Here is a 20,943-nt window from a genome sequence, read left to right as displayed (position 1 = left end):
AGAGCGCTTCTATGACAGCACAAATCTCCTATAATATCACACCCTCCTCTGTGACTTCACAGTTCCCTGTGACATCACATCCTCCTCTGTGACATCACATCCTCCTCTGTGACTTCACAGTTCCCTTTGACATCAAATCCTCCTCTGTGACATCATATCCCCTCTGTGACATGGCATGTCTCTTATGACATCAAATCATCCGCTGAGACATCACAGATCTCCTGTGACATCACATTCTCCCCTGTGACATCACAGTCCCTCTGTGACATCACATCCACCTCTGTGACATCACATCCTCCTCTGTGACATAACAACTCTCCTGTGCCATCACATCCTCCTCTGTGACATCACATCCTCCTCTGTGACATCACCGCTCTTCTATGACATCACAGCTCCCCTATGACATCACATCCTCCTCTGTGACAGTATATCCTCCTCTGTGACATCACATCCTCCTCTGTGACATCACAGGTCTCCTAGGACATCACAGCTCCCCTTTGACATAACAGCCCCTCTGTGACATCACATCCTCCTCTGTGACATCACAGCTCTCCTGTGACATCACATCCTCCTCTGTGACATCACATCCTCCTCTGTGGCATCACATCCTCGTCTGTGACATCACTTGAACCCAAGGACATCACATCCTTTTCTGTGACATCACATCCTCCTCTGTGACATCACATACCCCTCTGACTTCACAGTTCCCTTTGACATCACATCCTACCCTATGACATCATATCCCCTCTGTGACATCGCAAGTCTCTTTTGACATCAAATCATCCTCTGTCATCAAAGATCGCCTGTGATGTCACATTCTCCCTTGTGACATAACAGACCCTCTGTGACATCACATCCTCCTCTGTGAAATCACAGCTCTCCTATGACATCACAGCTCCCCTATGACATCACATCCTCCTCTGTGACATCACATTCTCCCTGTGACGTCAGAGTTCTTCTATGACATCACAGATCTCCTATGACATCGCATCCTCCTCTGTGACATCACATGCTTACTGCGACATCACACCCTCCTCTGCGACATCACATCCTCCTCTGTGACTTCACAGTTCCCTTTGACATCACATCCTCCTCTGTGACATCATATCCCCTCTGTGACTTCGCATGTCTCTTATGACATCAAATCATCCTCTGTGACATCACAGATCTCCTGTGACATCACATTCTCCCCTGTGACATCACATCTACCTCTGTGGCATCACATCCTCCTCTGTGACATAACAGCTCTCCCGTGGCATCACATCCTCCGCGGAGACATCACATTCCCCCTGCGACCCCGCATCTCTCCAATGAAATCACATCCTCCATCGTGACATCACAGCTCACCTATGTAATCACAGTTCCCCTGTGACATCATAGCCTCCTCTCTGACATTTAATCTTCCTCTGGGACATCACATTCTCCTCTGGGACATTGCATGTATCCTGTGACATCACATCCTCCTCTGTGACATCACAGCTCCCCTATGACATCACATCCTCATCGGTGACATCACATGCTTACTGCGACATCACATCCTCCTCTGTGAATTCACATCCTCCTCTGTGACATCACAGGTCTCCTATGACATCACATTCTCCTCTGTGAGCTTGCATCCTCCTCTGTGACATCACATCCCGCCCTGTGACATCACAGCAACCTGTGACATCACATCCGCCTCTGTGACATCACAGCTCTCCTGTGACATCAAATCCTCCTCTGTGACACCACATCCTCCTCTGTGACATCACATCCTCCACTGTGACATAACAGTTCTCCTGTGACATCACATCCTCCTCTGTGACATCACATGCTTACTGCGACATCACATCCTCCTCTGCGACATCACATCCTCAACTGTGACTTCACAGTTGCCTTTGACATCATATCCTCCTCGGTGACATCATTTCCCCTCTGTGACATCGCATGTCTCTTATGACATCAAATCATCCTCGGTGACATCACATCCTCCTCTGTGACATCACACCCTCCATGAGACATCGCGTCTCTCCAATGACATCACATCCTCCTTCGTGACATCACAGCTCACCTAGGTAATCACAGTTCCCCGGTGACATCATAGCCTCCTCTCTGACATTTAATCTTCCTCTGGGACATCACATTCTCCACTGGGACATTGCATGTTTCCTGTGACATCACATCCTCCTCTGTGACATCACAGCTCCCCTATGACATCACATCCTCCTCTGTGACATCATATCCCCTCTGTGACTTCGCATGTCTCTTATGACATCAAATCATCCTCTGTGACATCACAGATCTCCTGTGACATCACATTCTCCCCTGTGACATCACATCTACCTCTGTGACATCACATCCTCCTCTGTGACATAACAGCTCTCCCGTGGCATCACATCCTCCGCGGTGACATCACATTCAACCTCCGACCCCGCAACTCTCCAATGAAATCACATCCTCCTTCGTGACGTCACAGCTCACCTATGTAATCACAGTTCCCCTGTGACATCATAGCCTCCTCTCTGACATTTAATCTTCCTCTGGGACATCACATTCTCCTCTGGGACATTGCATGTTTCCTGTGACATCACATCCTCCTCTGTGACATCACAGCTCCCCTATGACATCACATCCTCATCGGTGACATCACATGCTTACTGCGACATCACATCCTCCTCTGTGAATTCACATCCTCCTCTGTGACATCACAGGTCTCCTATGACAACACATTCTCCTCTGGGAGCTTGCATCCTCCTCTGTGACATCACATCCCGCCCTGTGACATCACAGCAACCTGTGACATCACATCCTCCTCTGTGACATCACAGCTCTCCTGTGACATCACATCCTCCTCTGTGACATAACAACTCTCCTGTGCCATCACATCCTCCTCTGTGACATCACATCCTCCTCTGTGACATCACCGCTCTTCTATGACATCACAGCTCCCCTATGACATCACATCCTCCTCTGTGACAGTATATCCTCCTCTGTGACATCACATCCTCCTCTGTGACATCACAGGTCTCCTAGGACATCACAGCTCCCCTTTGACATAACAGCCCCTCTGTGACATCACATCCTCCTCTGTGACATCACAGCTCTCCTGTGACATCACATCCTCCTCTGTGACATCACATCCTCCTCTGTGGCATCACATCCTCGTCTGTGACATCACTTGAACCCAAGGACATCACATCCTTTTCTGTGACATCACATCCTCCTCTGTGACATCACATACCCCTCTGACTTCACACTTCCCTTTGACATCACATCCTACCCTATGACATCATATCCCCTCTGTGACATTGCAAGTCTCTTTTGACATCAAATAATCCTCTGTCATCACAGATCTCCTGTGATGTCACATTCTCCCCTGTGACATAACAGACCCTCTGTGACATCACATCCTCCTCTGTGACATCACAGCTCTCCTGTGACATCACATCCTCCTCTGTGCCATCACATCCTCCTCTGTGATATCACAGCTCTCCTATGACATCACAGCTCCCCTATGAGATCACATCCTCCTCTGTGACAACACATCCTCCTCTGTGAGAACACATCCTCCTCTGTGACATCACAGGTCTCCTATGACATCACATTCTCCTCTGGGAGCTTGCATCCTCCTCTGTGACATCACATCCCGCCCTGTGACATCACAGCAACCTCTGACATCACATCCTCCTCTGTGACATCACATCCTCCTCTGTGACATCATATCCTCCTCTGTGACATCACATGCTTACTGCGACATCACATCCTTCTCTGTGATTTCACATCCTCCTCTGTGACATCACAGGTCTCCTATCCCATCACATTCTCCACCGTGAGCTTGCATCCTCCTCTGTGACATCACATCCCGCCCTGTGACATCACAGAAACCAGGGACGTCACATCCTCCTCTGTGTAATCACAGATCTCCTGTGACATCACATTCTCCTCTGTGACATAACAGCCCCTCTATGACATCACATCCTCCCCTCTGACATCACATCCTCCTCTGTGAATTCACATCCTCCTCTGTGACATGACATCCTCCCAGTGACGTCAGAGCGCTTCTATGACAGCACAAATCTCCTATAATATCACACCCTCCTCTGTGACTTCACAGTTCCCTGTGACATCACATCCTCCTCTGTGACATCACATCCTCCTCTGTGACTTCACAGTTCCCTTTGACATCAAATCCTCCTCTGTGACATCATATCCCCTCTGTGACATGGCATGTCTCTTATGACATCAAATCATCCGCTGAGACATCACAGATCTCCTGTGACATCACATTCTCCCCTGTGACATCACAGTCCCTCTGTGACATCACATCCACCTCTGTGACATCACATCCTCCTCTGTGACATAACAACTCTCCTGTGCCATCACATCCTCCTCTGTGACATCACATCCTCCTCTGTGACATCACCGCTCTTCTATGACATCACAGCTCCCCTATGACATCACATCCTCCTCTGTGACAGTATATCCTCCTCTGTGACATCACATCCTCCTCTGTGACATCACAGGTCTCCTAGGACATCACAGCTCCCCTTTGACATAACAGCCCCTCTGTGACATCACATCCTCCTCTGTGACATCACAGCTCTCCTGTGACATCACATCCTCCTCTGTGACATCACATCCTCCTCTGTGGCATCACATCCTCGTCTGTGACATCACTTGAACCCAAGGACATCACATCCTTTTCTGTGACATCACATCCTCCTCTGTGACATCACATACCCCTCTGACTTCACAGTTCCCTTTGACATCACATCCTACCCTATGACATCATATCCCCTCTGTGACATCGCAAGTCTCTTTTGACATCAAATCATCCTCTGTCATCAAAGATCGCCTGTGATGTCACATTCTCCCTTGTGACATAACAGACCCTCTGTGACATCACATCCTCCTCTGTGAAATCACAGCTCTCCTATGACATCACAGCTCCCCTATGACATCACATCCTCCTCTGTGACATCACATTCTCCCTGTGACGTCAGAGTTCTTCTATGACATCACAGATCTCCTATGACATCGCATCCTCCTCTGTGACATCACATGCTTACTGCGACATCACACCCTCCTCTGCGACATCACATCCTCCTCTGTGACTTCACAGTTCCCTTTGACATCACATCCTCCTCTGTGACATCATATCCCCTCTGTGACTTCGCATGTCTCTTATGACATCAAATCATCCTCTGTGACATCACAGATCTCCTGTGACATCACATTCTCCCCTGTGACATCACATCTACCTCTGTGGCATCACATCCTCCTCTGTGACATAACAGCTCTCCCGTGGCATCACATCCTCCGCGGAGACATCACATTCCCCCTGCGACCCCGCATCTCTCCAATGAAATCACATCCTCCATCGTGACATCACAGCTCACCTATGTAATCACAGTTCCCCTGTGACATCATAGCCTCCTCTCTGACATTTAATCTTCCTCTGGGACATCACATTCTCCTCTGGGACATTGCATGTATCCTGTGACATCACATCCTCCTCTGTGACATCACAGCTCCCCTATGACATCACATCCTCATCGGTGACATCACATGCTTACTGCGACATCACATCCTCCTCTGTGAATTCACATCCTCCTCTGTGACATCACAGGTCTCCTATGACATCACATTCTCCTCTGTGAGCTTGCATCCTCCTCTGTGACATCACATCCCGCCCTGTGACATCACAGCAACCTGTGACATCACATCCGCCTCTGTGACATCACAGCTCTCCTGTGACATCAAATCCTCCTCTGTGACACCACATCCTCCTCTGTGACATCACATCCTCCACTGTGACATAACAGTTCTCCTGTGACATCACATCCTCCTCTGTGACATCACATCCTCCTCTGTGACATCACATGCTTACTGCGACATCACATCCTCCTCTGCGACATCACATCCTCAACTGTGACTTCACAGTTGCCTTTGACATCATATCCTCCTCGGTGACATCATTTCCCCTCTGTGACATCGCATGTCTCTTATGACATCAAATCATCCTCGGTGACATCACATCCTCCTCTGTGACATCACACCCTCCATGAGACATCGCGTCTCTCCAATGACATCACATCCTCCTTCGTGACATCACAGCTCACCTAGGTAATCACAGTTCCCCGGTGACATCATAGCCTCCTCTCTGACATTTAATCTTCCTCTGGGACATCACATTCTCCACTGGGACATTGCATGTTTCCTGTGACATCACATCCTCCTCTGTGACATCACAGCTCCCCTATGACATCACATCCTCCTCTGTGACATCATATCCCCTCTGTGACTTCGCATGTCTCTTATGACATCAAATCATCCTCTGTGACATCACAGATCTCCTGTGACATCACATTCTCCCCTGTGACATCACATCTACCTCTGTGACATCACATCCTCCTCTGTGACATAACAGCTCTCCCGTGGCATCACATCCTCCGCGGTGACATCACATTCAACCTCCGACCCCGCAACTCTCCAATGAAATCACATCCTCCTTCGTGACGTCACAGCTCACCTATGTAATCACAGTTCCCCTGTGACATCATAGCCTCCTCTCTGACATTTAATCTTCCTCTGGGACATCACATTCTCCTCTGGGACATTGCATGTTTCCTGTGACATCACATCCTCCTCTGTGACATCACAGCTCCCCTATGACATCACATCCTCATCGGTGACATCACATGCTTACTGCGACATCACATCCTCCTCTGTGAATTCACATCCTCCTCTGTGACATCACAGGTCTCCTATGACAACACATTCTCCTCTGGGAGCTTGCATCCTCCTCTGTGACATCACATCCCGCCCTGTGACATCACAGCAACCTGTGACATCACATCCTCCTCTGTGACATCACAGCTCTCCTGTGACATCACATCCTCCTCTGTGACATCACATCTTCCTCTGTGGCATCACATCCTCGTCTGTGACATCACTTGAACCCAAGGACATCACATCCTTTTCTGTGACATCACATCCTCCTCTGTGACATCACATACCCCTCTGACTTCACACTTCCCTTTGACATCACATCCTACCCTATGACATCATATCCCCTCTGTGACATCGCAAGTCTCTTTTGACATCAAATCATCCTCTGTCATCACAGATCTCCTGTGATGTCACATTCTCCCCTGTGACATAACAGACCCTCTGTGACATCACATCCTCCTCTGTGACATCACAGCTCTCCTGTGACATCACATCCTCCTCTGTGCCATCACATCCTCCTCTGTGATATCACAGCTCTCCTATGACATCACAGCTCCCCTATGACATCACATCCTCCTCTGTGACATCACATCCTCCCTGTGACGTCAGAGCTCTTCTATGACATCACAGATCTCCTATGACATCACACCCTCCTCTGCGACATCACATCCTCCTCTGTGACTTCACAGTTCCCTTTGACATCACATCCTCCTCTGTGACATCATATCCCCTCTGTGACTTCGCATGTCTCTTATGACATCAAATCATCCTCTGTGACATCACAGATCTCCTGTGACATCACATTCTCCCCTGTGACATCACATCTACCTCTGTGACATCGCATCCTCCTCTGTGACATAACAGCTCTCCCGTGGCATCACATCCTCCGCGGAGACATCACATTCCCCCTGCGACCCCGCATCTCTCCAATGAAATCACATCCTCCTTCGTGACATCACAGCTCACCTATATAAATCACAGTTCCCCTGTGACATCATAGCCTCCTCTCTGACATTTAATCTTCCTCTGGGACATCACATTCTCCTCTGGGACATTGCATGTTTCCTGTGACATCACATCCTCCTCTGTGACATCACAGCTCCCCTATGACATCACATCCTCATCGGTGACATCACATGCTTACTGCGACATCACATCCTCCTCTGTGAATTCACATCCTCCTCTGTGACATCACAGGTCTCCTATGACATCACATTCTCCTCTGTGAGCTTGCATCCTCCTCTGTGACATCACATCCTCCTCTGTGACATCACATCCTCCTCTGTGACATCACATGTTTACTGCGACATCACATCCTCCTCTGCGACATCACATCCTCAACTGTGACTTCACAGTTCCCTTTGACATCATATCCTCCTCTGTGACATCATTTCCCCTCTGTGACATCGCCTCTCTCCTATGACATCACATCCTCCTTCGTGACATCACAGCTCACCTATGTAATCACAGTTCCCCTGAGACATCATAGCCTCCTCTCTGACATTTTAGTTTCTTTCTGGGACATCACATTCTCCTCTGGGACATCACATCCTCCTCTGTGACATCACAGCTCACCTATGACATCACAGCTCCCCTATGACATCACATCCTCATGGGTGACATCACATGCTTACTGCGACATCACATCCTCCTCTGCGAAATCACATCCTCAACTGTGACTTCACAGTTCCCTTTGACATCATATCCTCCTCTGTGACATCATTTCCCCTCTGTGACATCGCATGTCTCTTATGACATCAAATCATCCTCTGTGACATCACATCCTCCTCTGTGACATAACAGCTCTCCCGTGGCATCACATCCTCCGCGGTGACATCACATTCCCCCTGCGACCCAGCGTCTCTCCAATGACATAACCTCCTCCTTCGTGACATCACAGTTTACCTATGAAATCACAGCTCCCCTGTGACATCATAGCCTCCTCTCTGACATTTAATCTTCTTTCTGGGACATCACATTCTCCTCTGGGACATTGCATGTTTCTTGTGACAGCACATCCTCCTCTCTGACATCACAGATCTCCTGTGACATCACATCCTCCTCTGTGACATCACATCCTCCTCTGTGACAACACATTCTTCCTGTGGCATCACATGCTTCCTGTGAAAGCAGACCCACATCTGTGATATCACATCCCCCTCTGTGACATCATATGTCTCCTATGACATCACATCCTCCTTTGTGACATCTCAGCCTCCTTTGTGACAACACAGCTCTCCTATGACATCACAGCTCCCCTATGAGATCACATCCTCCTCTGTGACAACACATCCTCCTCTGTGAGAACACATCCTCCTCTGTGACATCACAGGTCTCCTATGACATCACATTCTCCTCTGGGAGCTTGCATCCTCCTCTGTGACATCACATCCCGCCCTGTGACATCACAGCAACCTCTGACATCACATCCGCCTCTGTGACATCACATCCTCCTCTGTGACATCATATCCTCCTCTGTGACATCACATGCTTACTGCGACATCACATCCTTCTCTGTGATTTCACATCCTCCTCTGTGACATCACAGGTCTCCTATCCCATCACATTCTCCACCGTGAGCTTGCATCCTCCTCTGTGACATCACATCCCGCCCTGTGACATCACAGAAACCAGGGACGTCACATCCTCCTCTGTGTAATCACAGATCTCCTGTGACATCACATTCTCCTCTGTGACATAATAGCCCCTCTATGACATCACATCCTCCCCTCTGACATCACATCCTCCTCTGTGAATTCACATCCTCCTCTGTGACATCACATCCTCCTCTGTGACATCACATCCTCCATGAGACATCGCCTCTCTCCTATGACATCACATCCTCCTTCGTGACATCACAGCTCACCTATGTAATCACAGTTCCCCTGAGACATCATAGCCTCCTCTCTGACACTTAATCTTCTTTCTGGGACATCACATTCTCCTCTGGGACATCACATCCTCCTCTGTGACATCACAGCTCTCCTATGACATCACAGCTCCCCTATGACATCACATCCTCATGGGTGACATCCCATGCTTACTGCGACATCACATCCTCCTCTGCGAAATCACATCCTCAACTGTGACTTCACAGTTCCCTTTGACATCATATCCTCCTCTGTGACATCATTTCCCCTCTGTGACATCGCATGTCTCTTATGACATCAAATCATCCTCTGTGACATCACATCCTCCTCTGTGACATAACAGCTCTCCCGTGGCATCACATCCTCCGCGGTGACATCACATTCCCCCTGCGACCCAGCGTCTCTCCAATGACATAACCTCCTCCTTCGTGACATCACAGTTTACCTATGAAATCACAGCTCCCCTGTGACATCATAGCCTCCTCTCTGACATTTAATCTTCTTTCTGGGACATCACATTCTCCTCTGGGACATTGCATGTTTCTTGTGACAGCACATCCTCCTCTCTGACATCACAGATCTCCTGTGACTTCACATCCTCCTCTGTGACATCACATCCTCCTCTGTGACAACACATTCTTCCTGTGGCATCACATGCTTCCTGTGAAAGCAGACCCACATCTGTGATATCACATCCCCCTCTGTGACATCATATGTCTCCTATGACATCACATCCTCCTTTGTGACATCTCAGCCTCCTTTGTGACAACACAGCTCTCCTATGACATCACAGCTCCCCTATGAGATCACATCCTCCTCTGTGACAACACATCCTCCTCTGTGAGAACACATCCTCCTCTGTGACATCACAGGTCTCCTATGACATCACATTCTCCTCTGGGAGCTTGCATCCTCCTCTGTGACATCACATCCCGCCCTGTGACATCACAGCAACCTCTGACATCACATCCTCCTCTGTGACATCACATCCTCCTCTGTGACATCATATCCTCCTCTGTGACATCACATGCTTACTGCGACATCACATCCTTCTCTGTGATTTCACATCCTCCTCTGTGACATCACAGGTCTCCTATCCCATCACATTCTCCACCGTGAGCTTGCATCCTCCTCTGTGACATCACATCCCGCCCTGTGACATCACAGAAACCAGGGACGTCACATCCTCCTCTGTGTAATCACAGATCTCCTGTGACATCACATTCTCCTCTGTGACATAATAGCCCCTGTATGACATCACATCCTCCCCTCTGACATCACATCCTCCTCTGTGAATTCACATCCTCCTCTGTGACATGACATCCTCCCAGTGACGTCTGAGCGCTTCTATGACATCACAAATCTCCTATAATATCACACCCTCCTCTGTGACTTCACAGTTCCCTTTGACATCAAATCCTCCTCTGTGACATCATATCCCCTCTGTGACATGGCATGTCTCTTATGACATCAAATCATCCTCTGAGACATCACAGATCTCCTGTGACATCACATTCTCCCCTGTGACATCACAGTTCCTCTGTGACATCACATCCACCTCTCTGACATCACATCCTCCTCTGTGACATAACAACTCTCCTGTGCCATCACATCCTCCTCTGTGACATCACATCCTCCTCTGTGACATCACCGCTCTTCTATGACATCACAGCTCCCCTATGACATCACATCCTCCTCTGTGACAGTATATCCTCCTCTGTGACATCACATCCTCCTCTGTGACATCACAGGTCTCCTAGGACATCACAGCTCCCCTTTGACATAACAGCCCCTCTGTGACATCACATCCTCCTCTGTGACATCACAGCTCTCCTGTGACATCACATCCTCCTCTGTGACATCACATCCCCCTCTGTGGCATCACATCCTCGTCTGTGACATCACTTGAACCCAAGGACATCACATCCTTTTCTGTGACATCACATCCTCCTCTGTGACATCACATACCCCTCTGACTTCACACTTCCCTTTGACATCACATCCTACCCTATGACATCATATCCCCTCTGTGACATTGCAAGTCTCTTTTGACATCAAATAATCCTCTGTCATCACAGATCTCCTGTGATGTCACATTCTCCCCTGTGACATAACAGACCCTCTGTGACATCACATCCTCCTCTGTGACATCACAGCTCTCCTGTGACATCACATCCTCCTCTGTGCCATCACATCCTCCTCTGTGATATCACAGCTCTCCTATGACATCACAGCTCCCCTATGACATCACATCCTCCTCTGTGACACCACATCCTCCCTGTGATGTCAGAGCTCTTCTATGACATCACAGATCTCCTATGACATCGCATCCTCCTCTGTGACTTCACAGTTCCCTTTGACATCACATCCTCCTCTGTGACATCATATCCCCTCTGTGACTTCGCATGTCTCTTATGACATCAAATCCTCCTCTGTGACATCATATCCCCTCTGTGACTTCGCATGTCTCTTATGACATCAAATCATCCTCTGTGACATCACAGATCTCCTGTGACATCACATTCTCCCCTGTGACATCACATCTACCTCTGTGACATCGCATCCTCCTCTGTGACATAACAGCTCTCCCGTGGCATCACATCCTCCGCGGAGACATCACATTCCCCCTGCGACCCCGCATCTCTCCAATGAAATCACATCCTCCATCGTGACATCACAGCTTACCTATATAAATCACAGTTCCCCTGTGACATCATAGCCTCCTCTCTGACATTTAATCTTCCTCTGGGACATCACATTCTCCTCTGGGACATTGCATGTTTCCTGTGACATCACATCCTCCTCTGTGACATCACAGCTCTCCTATGACATCACATCCTCATCGGTGACATCACATGCTTACTGCGACATCACATCCTCCTCTGTGAATTCACATCCTCCTCTGTGACATCACAGGTCTCCTATGACATCACATTCTCCTCTGTGAGCTTGCATCCTCCTCTGTGACATCACATCCCGCCCTGTGACATCACAGCAACCTGTGACATCACATCCGCCTCTGTGACATCACAGCTCTCCTGTGACATCACATCCTCCTCTGTGACATCACATCCTCCTCTGTGACATCACATCCTCCACTGTGACATAACAGTTCTCCTGCGACATCACATCCTCCTCTGTGACATCACATGCTTACTGCGACATCACATCCTCCTCTGCGACATCACATCCTCAACTGTGACTGCACAGTTCCCTTTGACGTCATATCCTCCTCTGTGACATCATTTCCCCTCTGTGACATCGCATGTCTCTTATGACATCAAATCATCCTCTGTGACATCACATCCTCCTCTGTGACATCACATCCTCCATGAGACATCGCCTCTCTCCTATGACATCACATCCTCCTTCGTGACATCACAGCTCACCTATGTAATCACAGTTCCCCTGAGATATCATAGCCTCCTCTCTGACATTTAATCTTCTTTCTGGGACATCACATTCTCCTCTGGGACATCACATCCTCCTCTGTGACATCACAGCTCACCTATGACATCACAGCTCCCCTATGACATCACATCCTCATGGGTGACATCACATGCTTACTGCGACATCACATCCTCCTCTGCGAAATCACATCCTCAACTGTGACTTCACAGTTCCCTTTGACATCATATCCTCCTCTGTGACATCATTTCCCCTCTGTGACATCGCATGTCTCTTATGACATCAAATCATCCTCTGTGACATCACATCCTCCTCTGTGACATAACAGCTCTCCCGTGGCATCACATCCTCCGCGGTGACATCACATTCCCCCTGCGACCCAGCGTCTCTCCAATGACATAACCTCCTCCTTCGTGACATCACAGTTTACCTATGAAATCACAGCTCCCCTGTGACATCATAGCCTCCTCTCTGACATTTAATCTTCTTTCTGGGACATCACATTCTCCTCTGGGACATTGCATGTTTCTTGTGACAGCACATCCTCCTCTCTGACATCACAGATCTCCTGTGACATCACATCCTCCTCTGTGACATCACATCCTCCTCTGTGACAACACATTCTTCCTGTGGCATCACATGCTTCCTGTGAAAGCAGACCCACATCTGTGATATCACATCCCCCTCTGTGACATCATATGTCTCCTATGACATCACATCCTCCTTTGTGACATCTCAGCCTCCTTTGTGACAACACAGCTCTCCTATGACATCACAGCTCCCCTATGAGATCACATCCTCCTCTGTGACAACACATCCTCCTCTGTGAGAACACATCCTCCTCTGTGACATCACAGGTCTCCTATGACATCACATTCTCCTCTGTGAGCTTGCATCCTCCTCTGTGACATCACATCCCGCCCTGTGACATCACAGCAACCTCTGACATCACATCCGCCTCTGTGACATCACATCCTCCTCTGTGACATCATATCCTCCTCTGTGACATCACATGCTTACTGCGACATCACATCCTTCTCTGTGATTTCACATCCTCCTCTGTGACATCACAGGTCTCCTATCCCATCACATTCTCCACCGTGAGCTTGCATCCTCCTCTGTGACATCACATCCCGCCCTGTGACATCACAGAAACCAGGGACGTCACATCCTCCTCTGTGTAATCACAGATCTCCTGTGACATCACATTCTCCTCTGTGACATAACAGCCCCTCTATGACATCACATCCTCCCCTCTGACATCACATCCTCCTCTGTGAATTCACATCCTCCTCTGTGACATGACATCCTCCCAGTGACGTCAGAGCGCTTCTATGACATCACAAATCTCCTATAATATCACATCCTCCTCTGTGACTTCACAGTTCCCTTTGACATCAAATCCTCCTCTGTGACATCATATCCCCTCTGTGACATGGCATGTCTCTTATGACATCAAATCATCCTCTGAGACATCACAGATCTCCTGTGACATCACATTCTCCCCTGTGACATCACAGTCCCTCTGTGACATCACATCCACCTCTGTGACATCACATCCTCCTCTGTGACATAACAACTCTCCTGTGCCATCACATCCTCCTCTGTGACATCACATCCTCCTCTGTGACATCACCGCACTTCTATGACATCACAGCTCCCCTATGACATCACATCCTCCTCTGTGACATCACATCCTCCTCTGTGACATCACAGGTCTCCTAGGACATCACAGCTCCCCTTTGACATAACAGCCCCTCTGTGACATCACATCCTCCTCTGTGACATCACATCCTCCTCTGTGGCATCACATCCTCGTCTGAGACATCACTTGAACCCAAGGACATCACATCCTCCTCTGTGACATCACATACCCCTCGGACTTCACAGTTCCCTTTGACATCACATCCTACCCTATGACATCATATCCCCTCTGTGACATCGCAAGTCTCTTTTGACATCAAATCATCCTCTGTCATCACAGATCTCCTGTGATGTCACATTCTCCCCTGTTACATAACAGACCCTCTGTGACATCACATCCTCCTCTGTGACATCACAGCTCTCCTGTGACATCACATGCTCCTCTGTGCCATCACATCCTCCCTGTGATGTCAGAGCTCTTCTATGACATCACAGATCTCCTATGACATCGCATCCTCCTCTGTGACATCACATGCTTACTGCGACATCACACCCTCCTCTGCGACATCACATCCTCCTCTGTGACTTCACAGTTCCCTTTGACATCACATCCTCCTCTGTGACATCATATCCCCTCTGTGACTTCGCATGTCTCTTATGACATCAAATCATCCTCTGTGACATCACAGATCTCCTGTGACATCACATTCTCCCCTGTGACATCACATCTACCTCTGTGACATCGCATCCTCCTCTGTGACATAACAGCTCTCCCGTGGCATCACATCCTCCGCGGAGACATCACATTCCCCCGGCGACCCCGCATCTCTCCAATGAAATCACATCCTCCATCGTGACATCACAGCTCACCTATATAAATCACAGTTCCCCTGTGACATCATAGCCTCCTCTCTGACATTTAATCTTCCTCTGGGACATCACATTCTCCTCTGGGACATCACAGCTCCCCTATGACATCACATCCTCATCGGTGACATCACATGCTTACTGCGACATGACATCCTCCTCTCTGAATTCACATCCTCCGCTGTGACATCACAGGTCTCCTATGACATCACATTCTCCTCTGTGAGCTTGCATCCTCCTATGTGACATCACATCCCGCCCTGTGACATCACATCCGCCTCTGTGACATCACATCCGCCTCTGTGACATCACATCCTCCTCTGTGACATCACATCCTCCTCTGTGACGTCACATCCTCCACTGTGACATAACAGTTCTCATGTGACATCACATCCTCCTCTGTAACATCACATCCTCCCCTGTGACATCAAAACTCCCAGTGACGTCACATCCTCCTCTGTGTCATCACATGTCTCCTATTGCACCATATCCTCCCTGAGACATCGCATCCTCCGCTGTGTAATCACATCCCCTCTGTGACATCGCACGTCTTCTATGACATCACATCCACCTCTGTGACATCGCATCCACATCCAGCTCTGGAACATCACATCCCCTCTGTGACATCACCGCTCTCCTATGACATCACAGTTCTCCTGTGACATCACATCCTCCCTGTGACATCACATGCTTCCTGTGACTTCACATACTCCTCTGCGACATCACATCATCCCTGTGATATCACATCCTTCTCTGCGACATCACATCCTCATCTGTGACTTCACAGTTCCCTTTGACATCACATCCTCCTCTGTGACATGGCATGTCTCTTATGACATCAAATCATCCTCTGTGACATCACAGATCTCCTGTGACATCACATTCTCCCCTGTGACATCACATCTACCTCTGTGACATCACATCCTCCTCTGTGACATAACAGCTCTCCCGTGGCATCACATCATCCGCGGTGACATCACATTCCCCCTGCGACCCCGCAACTCTCCAATGAAATCACATCCTCCTTCGTGACATCACAGCTCACCTATGTAATCACAGTCCCCCTGTGACATCATAGCCTCCTCTCTGACATTTAATCTTCCTGTGGGACATCACATTCTCCTCTGGGACATTGCATGTTTCCTGTGACATCACATCCTCCTCTGTGACATCACAGCTCCCCTATGACATCACATCCTCATCGGTGACATCACATGCTTACTGCGACATCACATCCTCCTCTGTGAATTCACATCCTCCTCTGTGACATCACAGGTCTCCTATGACATCACATTCTCCTCTGTGAGCTTGCATCCTCCTCTGTGACATCACATCCCGCCCTGTGACATTACAGCAACCTGTGACATCACATCCGCCTCTGTGACATCACAGCTCTCCTGTGACATCACATCCTCCTCTGTGACATCACATCCTCCTCTGTGACATCACATCCTCCTCTGTGACATCACATCCTCCACTGTGACATAACAGTTCTCCTGCGACATCACATCCTCCTCTGTGACATCACATCCTCCTCTGTGACATCACATGCTTACTGCGACATCACATCCTCCTCTGCGACATCTCATCCTCAACTGTGACTTCACAGTTGCCTTTGACATCATATCCTCCTCGGTGACATCATTTCCCCTCTGTGACATCGCATGTCTCTTATGACATCAAATCATCCTCTGTGACATCACATCCTCCTCTGTGACATCACATCCCGCCCGGTGATATCACATGCTTACTGCGACAGCACATCCTCCTCTGCGATATCACATCCTCCTCTGTGACATTCACAGGTCTCCGATGACATCAGATTCTCCTCTGTGAGCTTGCATCCTCCTCTGTGACCTCACATCCCGCCCTGTGACGTCACAGCAACCTGGGACATCATATCCTCATCTGTGGCATCACATCTTCCCCGTTACTTCACAGCTCCCATGTGACATCACATCCTCCTCTGTAACATCACATCCTCCCCTGTGACATCAAAACTCCCAGTGACGTCACATCCTCCTCTGTGTCATCACATGTCTCCTATTACACCATATCCTCCCTGTGACATCGCATCCTCCGCTGTGTAATCACATCCCCTCTGTGACATCGCACGTCTTCTATGACATCACATCCACCTCTATGACATCGCATCCACATCCACCTCTGTGACATCACATCCCCTCTGTGACATCACCGCTCTCCTACGACATCACAGTTCTCCTGTGACATCACATCCTCCCTGTGACATCACATGCTTCCTGTGACTTCACATACTCCTCTGCGACATCACATCATCCCTGTGATATCACATCCTCCTCTGCGACATCACATCCTCATCTGTGACTTCACAGTTCCCTTTGACATCACATCCTCCTCTGTGACATGGCATGTCTCTTATGACATCAAATCATCCTCTGTGACATCACAGATCTCCTGTGACATCACATTCTCCCCTGTGACATCACATCTACCTCTGTGACATCACATCCTCCTCTGTGACATAACAGCTCTCCCGTGGCATCACATCCTCCGCGGTGACATCACATTCAACCTCCGACCCCGCAACTCTCCAATGAAATCACATCCTCCTTCGTGACATCACAGCTCACCTATATAAATCACAGTTCCCCTGTGACATCATAGCCTCCTCTCTGACATTTAATCTTCCTCTGGGACATCACATTCTCCTCTGGGACATTGCATGTTTCCTGTGACATCACATCCTCCTCTGTGACATCACAGCTCCCCTATGACATCACATCCTCATCGGTGACATCACATGCTTACTGCGACATCACATCCTTCTCTGTGATTTCACATCCTCCTCTGTGACATCACAGGTCTCCTATCCCATCACATTCTCCACCGTGAGCTTGCATCCTCCTCTGTGACATCACATCCCGCCCTGTGACATCACAGCAACCTGTGACATCACATCCTCCTCTGTGACATCACAGCTCTCCTGTGACATCACATCCTCCTCTGTGACATCACAGCTCTCCTGTGACATCACATCCTCCTCTGTGCCATCACATCCTCCTCTGTGATATCACAGCTCTCCTATGACATCACAGCTCCCCTATGACATCACATCCTCCTCTGTGACATCACATCCTCCCTGTGACGTCAGAGCTCTTCTATGACATCACAGATCTCCTATGACATCACACCCTCCTCTGCGACATCACATCCTCCTCTGTGACTTCACAGTTCCCTTTGACATCACATCCTCCTCTGTGACATCATATCCCCTCTGTGACTTCGCATGTCTCTTATGACATCAAATCATCCTCTGTGACATCACAGATCTCCTGTGACATCACATTCTCCCCTGTGACATCACATCTACCTCTGTGACATCGCATCCTCCTCTGTGACATAACAGCTCTCCCGTGGCATCACATCCTCCGCGGAGACATCACATTCCCCCTGCGACCCCGCATCTCTCCAATGAAATCACATCCTCCTTCGTGACATCACAGCTCACCTATATAAATCACAGTTCCCCTGTGACATCATAGCCTCCTCTCTGACATTTAATCTTCCTCTGGGACATCACATTCTCCTCTGGGACATTGCATGTTTCCTGTGACATCACATCCTCCTCTGTGACATCACAGCTCCCCTATGACATCACAACCTCATCGGTGACATCACATGCTTACTGCGACATCACATCCTCCTCTGTGAATTCACATCCTCCTCTGTGACATCACAGGACTCCTATGACATCACATTCTCCTCTGTGAGCTTGCATCCTCCTCTGTTACATCACATCCTCCTCTGTGACATCACATCCTCCTCTGTGACATCACATGTTTACTGCGACATCACATCCTCCTCTGCGACATCACATCCTCAACTGTGACTTCACAGTTCCCTTTGACATCATATCCTCCTCTGTGACATCATTTCCCCTCTGTGACATCGCCTCTCTCCTATGACATCACATCCTCCTTCGTGACATCACAGCTCACCTATGTAATCACAGTTCCCCTGAGACATCATAGCCTCCTCTCTGACATTTAAGTTTCTTTCTGGGACATCACATTCTCCTCTGGGACATCACATCCTCCTCTGTGACATCACAGCTCTCCTATGACATCACAGCTCCCCTATGACATCACATCCTCATGGGTGACATCACATGCTTACTGCGACATCACATCCTCCTCTGCGAAATCACATCCTCAACTGTGACTTCACAGTTCCCTTTGACATCATATCCTCCTCTGTGACATCATTTCCCCTCTGTGACATCGCATGTCTCTTATGACATCAAATCATCCTCTGTGACATCACATCCTCCTCTGTGACATAACAGTTCTCCCGTGGCATCACATCCTCCGCGGTGACATCACATTCCCCCTGCGACCCAGCGTCTCTCCAATGACATAACCTCCTCCTTCGTGACATCACAGTTTACCTATGAAATCACAGCTCCCCTGTGACATCATAGCCTCCTCTCTGACATTTAATCTTCTTTCTGGGACATCACATTCTCCTCTGGGACATTGCATGTTTCCTGTGACAGCACATCCTCCTCTCTGACATCACAGATCTCCTGTGACATGACATCCTCCTCAGTGACATCACATCCTCCTCTGTGACAACACATTCTTCCTGTGGCATCACATGCTTCCTGTGAAAGCAGACCCACATCTGTGACATCACATCCACCTCTGTGACATCACATCCTCCTCTGTGACATAACAACTCTCCTGTGCCATCACATCCTCCTCTGTGACATCACATCCTCCTCTGTGACATCACCGCTCTTCTATGACATCACAGCTCCCCTATGACATCACATCCTCCTCTGTGACATCACATCCTCCTCTGTGACATCACATCCTCCTCTGTGGCATCACATCCTCGTCTGAGACATCACTTGAACCCAAGGACATCACATCCTTTTCTGTGACATCACATCCTCCTCTGTGACATCACATACCCCTCGGACTTCACAGTTCCCTTTGACATCACATCCTACCCTATGACATCATATCCCCTCTGTGACATCGCAAGTCTCTTTTGACATCAAATCATCCTCTGTCATCACAGATCTCCTGTGATGTCACATTCTCCCCTGTGACATAACAGACCCTCTGTGACATCACATCCTCCTCTGTGACATCACAGCTCTCCTGTGACATCACATCCTCCTCTGTGCCATCACATCCTCCCTGTGATGTCAGAGTTCTTCTATGACATCACAGATCTCCTATGACATCGCATCCTCCTCTGTGACATCACATGCTTACTGCGACATCACACCCTCCTCTGCGACATCACATCCTCCTCTGTGACTTCACAGTTCCCTTTGACATCACATCCTCCTCTGTGACATCATATCCCCTCTGTGACTTCGCATGTCTCTTATGACATCAAATCATCCTCTGTGACATCACAGATCTCCTGTGACATCACATTCTCCCCT

This window comes from Manacus candei, unplaced genomic scaffold (assembly GCF_025592945.1).
Source record: "Manacus candei isolate 608988 ecotype Guabito, Panama unplaced genomic scaffold, ASM2559294v1 h1tg000141l, whole genome shotgun sequence".
In the NCBI taxonomy this organism is placed as follows: Eukaryota; Metazoa; Chordata; class Aves; order Passeriformes; family Pipridae; genus Manacus; species Manacus candei.
Note: the sequence above shows the minus strand (reverse complement) of the source record.